At 38.8% G+C, this 12,232-nt stretch overlaps 1 protein-coding gene across 1 annotated transcript in view; it reads left to right on the forward strand.

Annotated features, from left to right (window-relative positions):
* SPAG6 (sperm associated antigen 6) overlaps window positions 1-12,232 on the forward strand; it is a 78,186-nt gene that overhangs the window by 42,545 nt on the left and 23,409 nt on the right. The gene's annotated exons all lie outside the window — the stretch shown is intronic.

Genomic DNA, 12,232 nt, shown 5'->3' on the forward strand with positions numbered 1-12,232 from the left:
ATGACTGGAACAGCGTTCATATGTGAATCTACTTTTTCAACTGTAAACTTTTTGGAATCTTAAATACTGTAGATAGAGCATTTCCAATAAAAATTTAGCAGCTAAATTGAGACATGTTGTAAGTGCAAAATATACACTGGATATCCAAGACTTGATGTGAAGAAAAGAGTGTAAAGTATCTCATTAAAACCTTTAAATATTAATTACATGTTTAAATTATAGCATTTTGGATATATTGTGTTAAACAATGTGATTATTTAAAAAGTTTATTTTTATTTTTAAATTAGAGGATAACTGCTTTACAATGTTTTATTAGTTTCTGCTGTACAACAGTGTGATTCAGCTGTAAGTATACTTATATCCAGGCTTCCCAGGTGTCTCAGTGGTAAAGAATCTGCCTGCCAGCGCAGGAGATGCAGATTTGATCCCTGGGTCAGGAAGATCCCCTGGAAAGGGAAATATCAACCCACTCTGGTATTCTTGCCTGGGAAATCCCATGGATGGGGGAGCCTGGTCGGCTACACTCCATGGGGTCGCAAAGAGTAGACTAGGACTTGGCAACTATACAACAGAAACAATGCATATATCCCCTGCCTCTTGCGTCTCCCTCCCATCACCCCCATCCCACCCCTCTGGGCCATCACAGACAGCGAGCTGAGCTTCCTGTGCTATAGAGCAGCTTCCCACTGGCTGTCTGTTTAACACATGGTCGTGTTTATGTGTCAACGCTGCCCTCTCAGTGAGTCCCACCCTCTCCTTCCCCCACCCCTGCCCATGTCCACAAATCTGTTCACTACATCGGCGTCTCTATTCCATTTTTAAAATTAATCTCACCTATTTCTTTTTACTTTTTAAGTGTAAGTGGCTACTAAAAAATCTTAAATTAAGTATGTGGCTCGTGTTCCCGTCAGACAGTACTGACTTAGAATTCCTGTGCTGTCTCTGGGTTTTTTCGTTTAAAGGCGATGAAGTGATGATGCTATGGCCTCAAAAAGTCACTTAATATTCATGCTTGTGAATCAGTATAGCTGAATGGTGACATGTAGTTAAGTTAAGGAATATGGAACTAACCGTACTATTTGGGGAGAAGTAAATGATGAGTCGACTTCAAGCAACCACTTACTAATGTAAGGGCTGAAATATACTTTATAAGTGGCTAAACTATCAGACTTGCACATTGTCAGTGAGGCCCCATGTTGATAATCCCCTTTGGAAAACAGTATTGCAGTGATTATTACCTTGACCTGTATGAAATTACCTGTATTTGATTGGTCTTGACTTAACAAAAACAGCAGTTTCTTGTGGTTTAATCTAAAAATATCAAGAACCTCTGAAGCAGGGCAGCTAAAGCCTATGCTCTGGGACAACCTAGAGGGATAGGGTGGGAAGGGAGGTGGGAGGGGGCGTTCAAGATTGGGGGGACACATGTATACCTGTGGCTCATGCTCATGTTATGTATGGCAAAAACCATCACAATATTGTATAGTAATTATCCTCCAATTAAATAAATTAATTTTTAAAAGCCACCATTCTTCTCCTCAGAGCCTCTGTCTTAAGTAAATATACACATGCATGCACACACATACGAATGTGTATGTTTGTCTAACGTGTGGAATATGTATGTTTGAATATAGGACCCATGGTAGCCAGACTCCAAGATGCCCCTCAGATATTCCATGTCCTGGCATTCTCACCCTCATCCAGTCCCTCCCACCTCACCCCAGGATTGATGTGTGTTACCACTAGACTGCAGCAGAAACAATGGTCTGCCGTTTCTGAGCATGGGTGACCAGCTTTACAAGACTTTACAAGGATTCTGTTTTGGAAGTCTCTCATCACTTGCTTGGAGGGAAGCCGCTGCTATGACCTGAGGACCCTCAGGTAGCCCATGGAAAGGCCTGTGCTGTGAGGTCTTTGACAGCCAGCAAGAAATGGAGCTTTCTAGAATGACATGAGCGAGCTTGGAAGCAGATCCTACCCCAACTGTGCCTTCAGAGATGCCGGCGGCCCCCACAGACAGCGTAGCAACAGTTTCCCGAGAAATTCCAGGCCTGAACCACCCAGCTGGATGGCTCGTGGATTTCGGACCCACAGAAAGTGTGAGAGAGAAAATAATGCTTTAAGTTGCCAAGTTAGGGTCAGTTGGTATGTAGCAATGGTTAACTTATACATAATCTTAAAGCACTGTACTTAATAGTACAAAACCCCAAGCCCACAAAACAATTAAGTGTCCTGAGTGGGGGGGGGGGGATGGTTAAGTAAACTATAGCATATGTGCTCAGTGGGATATTATGCAATTATTAACACTGTTGGGCCAGCTCATCCTCGGGAATAAAAGTGGACAGTGGAGGCCCAAGGGTAACTTCAAGGAACCACTCAGAAGGAGTCACACCAAGAACTGCTGACCAGGGAGCCCTTGTATGAAAACGTCCTGTACACTTTCTAACCATCCAGTATTTTGTTTCTGTTTCCTCTCTCCTTCTTGTGTTCTCATAGAGAATTCCACTAGGGCACAGCTGACCCTTTACTGTTTAGCCTCCTCTGTTAGCCTGAGCTCCTAGAGGCCTGAAGCAAATAACAAATGCCAATGAAGTTTGAAGGTTCAAAGTTTAATAAAATGTTTTTAAACATCTTAAAATCCACTTAAGATTGTTTTGTTTTTGCAGATTGTAGGTATTGTGAAACTACAATTATGGTTGCAATATTATATAAAGCAAGAGGAAATGTATTTTTTGTTTGGGTTTTTTTTTTTTTGGCTGTGCCACATGGCATGTGGAATTTTAGTTCCCTGACTAGGTATTGAATCCACATCCCCTATGTTGGAAACACGGAGTCTTAAACTTAACCTGGATTGCCAGGGAAGTCCCTAAAGCAAGTGGAAATGAATGGAAACATTTCTAGATACAAAAAGTATATTTTGTAAAAAGCTGATTCCAAGTAGTTTATTGTTTCATCCCAAGAGCCCTCCAGACCCTCTCTGTAGTTCTGCCTTCTTCCATTCAGCCTAGTTTCAGCTGTTGAGTAGCTATAAGTATGAAAGTCACTAAAATTGGGGTTTTAAAAATTGCTTTATATCTTATGCTACTTATTATCTTCCAAGGCCATGTCAAAGTCTTTTTCTTTTCCCACCTTCTCTTTCTCTCATCTCCACTTCTTGACTTTTCCTTTCCGTATTTTGAAGCTGTTTTTTTATGCTTGAGCCTTGTATAAATGTGCCATCTTTCCAGCTGATTGTAATTTCTTACTGAGGCCCCATTAACTCCAGATCAATGGCTTATTTGACTCACTTGACTTTTTAAAGGAGCTAGAATTATTTAACCTTCAAAGCATATGTATGTATTTATGTATGTATGTATGTATGTTAACCTTTAATCTCTCAAACACTCAACCCATGTGTAAGGGTTAGATGGATGGTTCTGAAGATTGGGTGGAGAGAAATGGTATAGAAATGATGAGTAGGAAAAACGGCCTTTGTGAGGGTAGGGGATAAATAAAAATCATAGATTAGATTTTTTTCATAATGATATGCAAATTCCTTCCACTTTTTCACACTCCCACCTGCAATTGGAGATGTCAACTTCTCAACTCAGAATTATAGCTCTAGTTAACTGTTAACTACACTGTTAACTACAGGAGAATGTTGCCTCTCTCAGATGTATTGGTGTAGAATAAAGGTTTCTTGCTAGCTGGCTCCCAAGTCTGCCTCCTCCTATTCACAGCCCTGTGTAATCTGCCTCCACGCTGCACCAATGATATATAGCAGAAGTGACGGTATGTCCCTTCTGAGGTTAGGTTATGAAAGACTACAGCTTCTGTCTTGGGTTCTCTCCTGTGGGTCTCTCACTCTGGGGGAAGCCTCATCGGTGAGCAGCCTATGGAAAGACCCAGAAACAGAGAGGAACTGATGATGCCTTCTTCCAACATTCCCGTGGCTCTGCTGGGAAAAGATACAGACCCAGTCAAGCCTGCGATACCTGCAGCCCTAGCTAATGATTGCAACCTCGTGAGAGGTCACAGCCGGAACCTCCAGCTGAGCCGCTCCCAGATTCATGACCTATAGAAACAATAAGACTATACATGTTTCCTGTTTTAAGCAGCTGAGTTTGGTGTGATGTTACATAGCAGTAGGTAACAACCCATTGTAAACAGTGGGTTAGACCAAAAACTAGACAAATTCTTTTACTTTGGAAGTGACATTTCTAAAGTCAAACTTGAGTATGCTGTGCTGTGCTTAGTCGCTCAGTCATGTCTGACTCTCTGTGACGCCGTGGATTGTAGCCCATCAGGTTCCTCTGTCCATGGGGATTCTCCAGTCAAGAATACTGGAGTGGGTTGCCATGCCCCCCTCCAGGGATCTTCCCAACCCAGGGATTGAACCCAGGGCTCCAGCATTGCAGTCTTTCTTTACTGTCTGAGCCACCAATGGTCAGCTTATAAGCAACTTTGGTGATTGCAGCTCTGTATTTGTTTTGACTGTGATTTCACCAAATCATGAAAAACTTGGTCAAATGGCTTGATAATATAATGTAAGATTAACGTCATAAGTTGTAGCCACATCTTAAATCTTTTTTTAACCTGCTTTATTCAAAAAGGTTTTGAAGTAATACAGTTATGTGTTTTACAGCCAGATGCAAAACCAGCCTATCTTTAAACCAATAAATAGGGCAAACTAAATGCAAAAAAATAATGATTCATAATTTTATTTTTAATGAAGCAAATACTGAAAAACGTAACATTTTGTCAGGTTTAAAAACAGTGAGTTGCAAGCAGTGTTTGGAAAAATATATAGCAATAAAGTTAAAAGAAATTAGAGTCCCTGAGGTGTTTGAGTTGCCTAATTACTATATAATTTTGAATATATATATATTTTTTAATTTAATTTTATTTTATTCATTTATTTTTATTAGTTGGAGGCTAATTACTTTACAGTATTGTAGTGGTTTTTGCCATACATTGACATGAATCAGCCATGGATTTACATGTATTCCCCATCCCGATCCCCCCTCCCACCTCCCTCTCCACCCGATCCCTCTGGGTCTTCCCAGTGCACCAGGCCCGAGCACTTGTCTCATGCATCCAACCTGGGCTGGTGATCTGTTTCACCACAGATAGTATACATGTTTCGATGCTGTTCTCTCGAAACATCCCACCCTCACCTTCTCCCACAGAGTCCAAAAGTCTGTTCTGTACATCTGTGTCTCTTTTTCTGTTTTGCATATAGGGTTATCATTACCATCTTTCTAAATTCCATATATATGTGTTAGTATGCTGTAATGTTCTTTATCTTTCTGGCTTACTTCACTCTGTATAATGGGCTCCAGTTTCATCCATCTCATTAGAACTGATTCAAATGAGTTCTTTTTAATGGCTGAGTAATATTCCATGGTGTATATGTACCACAGCTTCCTTATCCATTCGTCTGCTGATGGACATCTAGGTTGCTTCCATGTCCTGGCTATTATAAACAGTGCTGCGATGAACACTGGGGTGCACGTGTCTCTTTCAGATCTGGTTTCCTCAGTGTGTATGCCCAGGAGTGGGATTGCTGGGTCATATGGCAGTTCTAATTCCAGTTTTTTAAGAAATCTCCATACTGTTCTCCCTAGCGGCTGTAATATATATACAAAAAATATATATATACATATTTTTTCCTTTCTTTTTTCTTTTTGGAGAACCTCTTCATTTTGAGTACTTTTTGTGAGTTCTCATGATGGATCACTTAATTTTGCTCAAATTCTTCCCTCCTACATTGCTATTGTGAGCAGGAAAATTAGCTGAGTGTCAGTATATGTGTAGATTAATCCTTTTTTTGCAGGCCAGTTTTTAGGTTTTTGTCAGTTCCTTGGAATTCACCTCTGAATTTTCTTATATAACCACAATAGTGGTTCTTCCTTTATGACTCCACAACATGTCGTCAAGAATCAAAAGTAGAGAGAACTACACCTTTTTCACATCCAGAAAGTCCCCACAGCTCATTTCAGAAGGTTTAAGATTTAAGCCTAGGCTTGTAAAATGATGAACGTGTTTTATTTGGCCTGCACTATGTTGTCTTAAGGGGCTTCCCAGGTGGCACTAGTGGTAAAGAACTCATCTGCCAATTCAGGAGACATAAGAAAAGTGGGTTCGATCTCTGGGTTGGGACGATCTCCTGGGACAGGGCACAACAACCCACTCTAGTATTCTTGCCTGGAGAATCCCGTGGATAGAGGAGCCTGGTGGGCTACAGACCATGGAGATCACAAAAGAGTCAGACCCGACTGAAGTGACTTAGCACGCATGCATGCATGTTGTCTTACACAGTGTTTTTTGTTTTGTTTTTTAAAGTTTCCAAAACTTAAAAACAAGGCAATCAGATGTCTGGCTTCTCTGGAAAAATCCAAGGATCTGACAGTGGTAGGCCTGCATTCCCATGCGGCAGTGCTGGGCTGAAGAAACAGTAGTTGGTGCTCCTTGTATCTGGTGCATATGTTTTTCCAGTTTACCATGCTCCGCACTCACTTATTTTTCCTCTGGCTTCACTTATTTTAATTACTTGCCTGGGTCCTGTCTTTACCACTGCTGATCTAACCAAACCATGAGCTGTAACAATTAAGAGGGATTAAGGCCATGGTGGTTGTTTAGTTGTGTCCAACTCTTTTGTGATCCCATGGACTCTAGCCTACCAGACTCCTCCTGTCCATGGGTTTTCCCAGGCAAGAATACTGGAGTGGGTTGCCATTTCCTTCTCCAGAGGATCTTCCCAACCCAAGGATTGAAGCTGCATCTCCTGCAGCTCCTGCCTTGGCAGGCGAATCCTTTACCACTGAGCCACCAGAGAAGCCCTGAGGCCATGATGAGCGCTATTAAAGCAAAATGATTTTTGCCTGGTGCACCTGGTTTCACCTGTTACAGCTGTGCCTATTATACACTGATGGACTGTCCTGTTTGTGTTCTTCCTGTCTAGTCCACATAAAGTAATTTATGATATTTGATTCATCCAGCTTTAGATACTAGTAATTTTATGAATATTGTTGATCTTAAATGTCCCCCCTTTTATCTGTGTCTCTTTTTGTTTAAAAAATTAAATCTAAAGTCATACTGAGCTTGTCACAGCTCCATAGAGATGGCTGCCTCATTTCCTTCACTCAGCAATGAGGTGTTCAGGAGGCCGAAGAGAACTAGTTATTCCTTGGCTGAAAATAGCTGACCATCAGATTTGAGGACTGTATATCAGTTGTCTACATGCATGCAATCAATGGCTTTAATTATTATTTATGAATAAGGAAGGTGCTATTGGATAGCACCTGGATATTTATTTCCACTAACAATTTGAAGCCTAAAAAATTGTTAAAAATGAATAACACTTAGCATTGAAAAAATGTAATATTTTAACTGTAACAAAGGGATGAATTAAGACAAGAAGGAAAGTGTGAAAAAGTGAATAGTATTTCTAGAATATATTTGTAATTTTTCAAAGAATAATTATGCATTCTTTCTGAATTTCTTTAAAGGATATACATTCCCACCATTTTTAAAAATAAGAAAATTTCTTCCATATTGAGAAGTAAGCTAAAGTATTTATATTATTTTTCCTTTATGATAGTAATGTTAGTATAGTTAGCCCCAGCAATAGCTACGTGTTTAGTCAAAGACATGTTCATGTTTCTTTTATTTTTTAAAAATAATTATGTTGAAGAAAATTTGGCAAATAGAGAAGAAAATGTATCACCAATAGTGCCATAAACCCCATTTAAATCCTATTAATGTGTTGGTATAACATAAAACCTTTTTTCTCTGATTTTTTTGGGGGGGGCATAACTACTTCTAATCTTGCTGATTACCTGACAGTATATGATTATGTCACATATTCTTGCATAAAAGAAGATATAGTTGTTAAAAATTCACTTTTTGAAGATTCATTTAAAATTTACAAGGAGGTTAAGATATTTTCCCACACTGAAGATATATTTCTTGGCTTGTATTTTTCCCTGGTCAAAACTTTTATGAACGTCTGTACATATCAATCTTTGATTTCCAAAGTGTAATAATTAATTAAACAACCCACACTCATTTCCAAGTTAGAGTTAAAATGAATTCTGTGAGATTTCTCCTATGGAGAGTAACTTTAAAAAAATGTATTTATTTATTTGGTTGCATTGAGTCTTAGTTGCTGCAAGCGGGATCTTTTAGTTATAGCTTGTGGGATTGAGTTCCCTGACCAGGGATTGAACCTGGGCCCCTGTGTTGGGAGCAGAGTCTTAGCCACTGGACCACCAGGGAAGTCCTCTATGGGTATTAACTTTTAAGTATACCAGATTTTTGTAAGAGTTTTGGTTATTCCTGCCTTTTTTTTTTTTTTTTTTTTTTTTTTTAAGAGTAGAAAAGTATAGGGAAGAAGAAAAGGGGAGATGGAAGGAAAATGGGAAGCACTGCCTGAAATTGCACCCTGTGTACATTTCCCCAAACACTCCACGCACTTGACTCCCAGCCCCGCTCTGCACTGTGGTCTGTTCACACACTCACCTTTAGCAGAGTCCACCAGAACAGAACAATGTTTTACTCTATTTGGCTTCCCCAAGATCTAACTAACCCAGTTTCTGGCACATAGTAAGCATGTAATGAACACTAAATGACCAGAAAATAGAGCAAAATATGTGCATACACCAAGCTTGAGAGAGGACAGAATCATATCAGTGTGGCTGGGGCTGTAAGTCAGACTATCAACCGCGGGTGGCTTAAGCCTGAGGATGTTTTTCATTTCACATGACACAAAATTCAGAGTCAGGGCCATTCCAAGGTTGGTTGTGCAGCTGAACAGTGTCACGGGGGACCCAGATGTTTCTTATTTTTGTACTCAGCCATCCTCAGCATATTGGCGATTTCTCCTATTACAGTTGCAAGATGGATGTAGGAGTTCCCAGTTGTCATTTGCAGGCAGATGTGCCCATGTCCAGCACAGATGAGGTGGTGTTTCCTCCTGTGTGTCTCTGTTTATTACAGAGGAAAATCTCTCACAGATGCTTCCAGCTGATTTCTACCCAGGTCCCATTTGCCAGGATTGGTTCACAAGCCCATGCCCTGACTGACAAGAAGCCAACTGCGACTGGTACAGAAATAACAGAGGAAGCGATGGTATGGAAGAGAAGAAAGATACACCGCAGGAAAAAAGAGTGGTAGAGGCAGGATGAAATAGTTAGCCTGTGGTTTGTGTAATATATTGGATTGGCCAAAAGGTTCATTTGGGTTTTTCCATAACCTAATATCTTATAGAACCATAATATCTTATAGAAAAACCTGAATGAACCTTTTGGCCAACCCAGTAGTATGGCTTGTGTTATTTAGGCCTATTATATTGTAATGTGTATATGTACTTTTACCTGTATATATGTCTTGTACCCAGTATATGTATGAAGGTGGTTGAACAATATTGTTTATTAATAACAGTGTGTGCCATCTAAGAGCAGAGCCAGGTTTTGAAGGAACATGTAAACTGGAGAGGTAAAGTATATGAAACCGAAGTACATCATTGATTGCTAGGCCCCATCCAGGTCCCTGGAAGCTTCATTCCCTTCAGGCAAGCCTTTCTTTGGTGCTTTCCCCATCTTTCCCCTCATTTAGCATCACTATTCCAGAAAGAAATGGAAAGCAGCTTTAGATGGGAATGGGTAACAAGCCAGAAAAACTGGGTTTTCTTTCATAACAGAGTTCAGGGAAAGGAGGATAATGGTACTCAATTATTCAAGGAAAGAATAAAATGTATGGGAGTTACAACCATAATACTGTTTTAAAGAACTTTGTCTTTATTAATAGTACTTTTAATTGTTCACTGCATATTCTTTACTGTTAGAAACAGTGTGTAAAAGTGAAAATACATACATAGATGAAGTAATCCTTATGCTTTCTCAACATAAAATATTTAGCCCAGTAGAGTTGACCTTGAACAATGTGGGAGTTAGAGGTGCTGATCCTCCCCAGAGTGGAATATCCGAGTATAATTTATAGTCAGCCCTCATATTATCATTTCTTGCATATCTGAGATTCTGAATCCAGTCAACCACTGATGGTGCAGTACCACAGAGTTTATCATTGAAAAAGTCTGCCTACACATGGACCCATATAGATCAAATCCAGTGTTGTTCAAGGGTCACTTGGATATATAGATTCCAGTCACTCTTGAATATGACTATAGAAAGTTGATGTTACCATACAACAGGGAGGTCTGGCGTGCTGCAGTCCATGGGGTCACATAGAGTTGGACACAATGAAGCGACTGAGCAACAGCAGCAACCATACCACACCTGTATAGTTTGGATTGAATTAAATTAACATGCTAATTATTAAAATAGAATATAAAAATTATATCTGGAAATTACATGATATCACATGCTTATGTTTTCTTCCCTTTTCCCTTGGGAAGAAAGAGTGATCCCCTGCTTTACCTGCTATATTGTTGGTCTTCAGGGAATGGCAGTAGAATCTCAGAGAGGTTTCTGAGGAATGTCTTCTATTGATTTGAGGTGGATATTTAATAGTCAGTTGCTGCTGTTATCTTTTTTTTTTAACTAAAAATTATTTTTTATTTTTACTTTTTGGCCATACGGTGCAGCATATAGGACCTTATTTCCCTGAACAGGGATTGAACTCACGCTCCCTGTAGTAAAAGCAGAGTCTTAACCACTGGACCACCAAAAGAGTCCCCTCCCCACCTTTTTTTAAAAAACATATTCCTCTTATCTGCCTCTGGTTCTTGAGATTACATATTAGCTTCCCATTGTATTTCATATTTCACACTGGATTTTTTAATTGAAACATATTTGCTCATCAGTGTAATGTTAATTTGTAGAAGTGTATCATTTGCACCAGCGTTGAATGAGTCTGGCACATAATAACCTTCCATTAATACTTGTTTAATGAAAGAATGAATGAATCGTTGATACAATATGGGACTTCTCAAATAATTATAATAATTGAAGGAAAACAAGTGTTGGACACTAACCTTCATTTTCTAACATTATTTCCTTTTAGAAAATGTGATATTACCGATTGTTTGAAAAATGAAAGACTCTTGTTTAAAGACTAAGTGATATGCTGAATTGATAATTTGGCTATTGACATAAATCATCCAGGAGTGGAATTGCTGGGTCATCTGATAGTTCTGTTTTTAGTTTTTTGAGGCTTCTCCATACTGTTCTCCATAGTGGCTGTACCAATTTACATTTTGCTGTGTGGTGACCTAAATGGGAAAGAAATCTAAAAAAAGAGGGCATATATATGTATAACTCACTCATTTTGTACAACAGAGACTAATGCAACGTTGTAAAGCAACTATACTCCGATAAAAAATTTTTTTAAAAATAACAAAAAAGATATAAATTGTCAAGCTGCTACACATCTGAGAAAATGAGAACATAATTTGAAAGGAAGAGATTGTAGAAATGGGTGTATGTGATTCAGTAAGAGAGACCATGAACACGAGAGTAGAATCTGTAACTATGTAGTATATTTTATGCTTCTGAAAAGACATTTTTTACACATATATGGTTCTGCCTGTTTGCCTCACATTCTCTGTAATTTAAAAGCTGTGTTATTTTTTATAGCTGTTATTCTTGGAGGCACAAGTAAATCAACATGTATATTCAAAAGATATTATTTCTGACATATAAAATGTTTATGATTAATTTCTCTAATGTTAACATTTGTATATATTAAATCCTGTTGTTTGGTTGTAGTTCTCATTTTTGAAAATATTTTTGTATGTACAACAAAAATGCACCTTTTGTGTACAAAGTTTCAAAAAATCTTTTAAAAAGTACAATAAGGTGAAAGGAATTAAAAAATTGACATTATTGGCACGAGATTCATGTTAATGTTTACTCATGTAAATAGCACAAAATACTGCCTAATTAGTGTGGTTGGTAAATTTTTGGTACTTTAATTTTCTCTGTTATTGTAAACCATGCATAAAATGCTTGCCTATTGAGAAGTGCAGAATTGTCAGAGCTTAAACAGCTGACATCTGCTTACTCTCTTAAAAAAAAAAAAAAAAAGAATAACAAGCCATTTCAGCCTAATCTACCTCAAATGTGTTCATGTAAATGGAGGTCCATCTATTGACCTGTATTCTTTTCAGCTCGTGATTGGCCCACATGGTTCATGAAACCAGGAAGGCTGATTTGAAATGCAGATGTCGAGACAGTGAAGTACACCTCCCCCCCCCTTTTCCCTTTGCTGTATCTGTCAGGGTGAAAAGTGG

The sequence above is a fragment of the Cervus canadensis genome, chromosome 10, assembly GCF_019320065.1.
Source record: "Cervus canadensis isolate Bull #8, Minnesota chromosome 10, ASM1932006v1, whole genome shotgun sequence".
Lineage (NCBI taxonomy): Eukaryota > Metazoa > Chordata > Mammalia > Artiodactyla > Cervidae > Cervus > Cervus canadensis.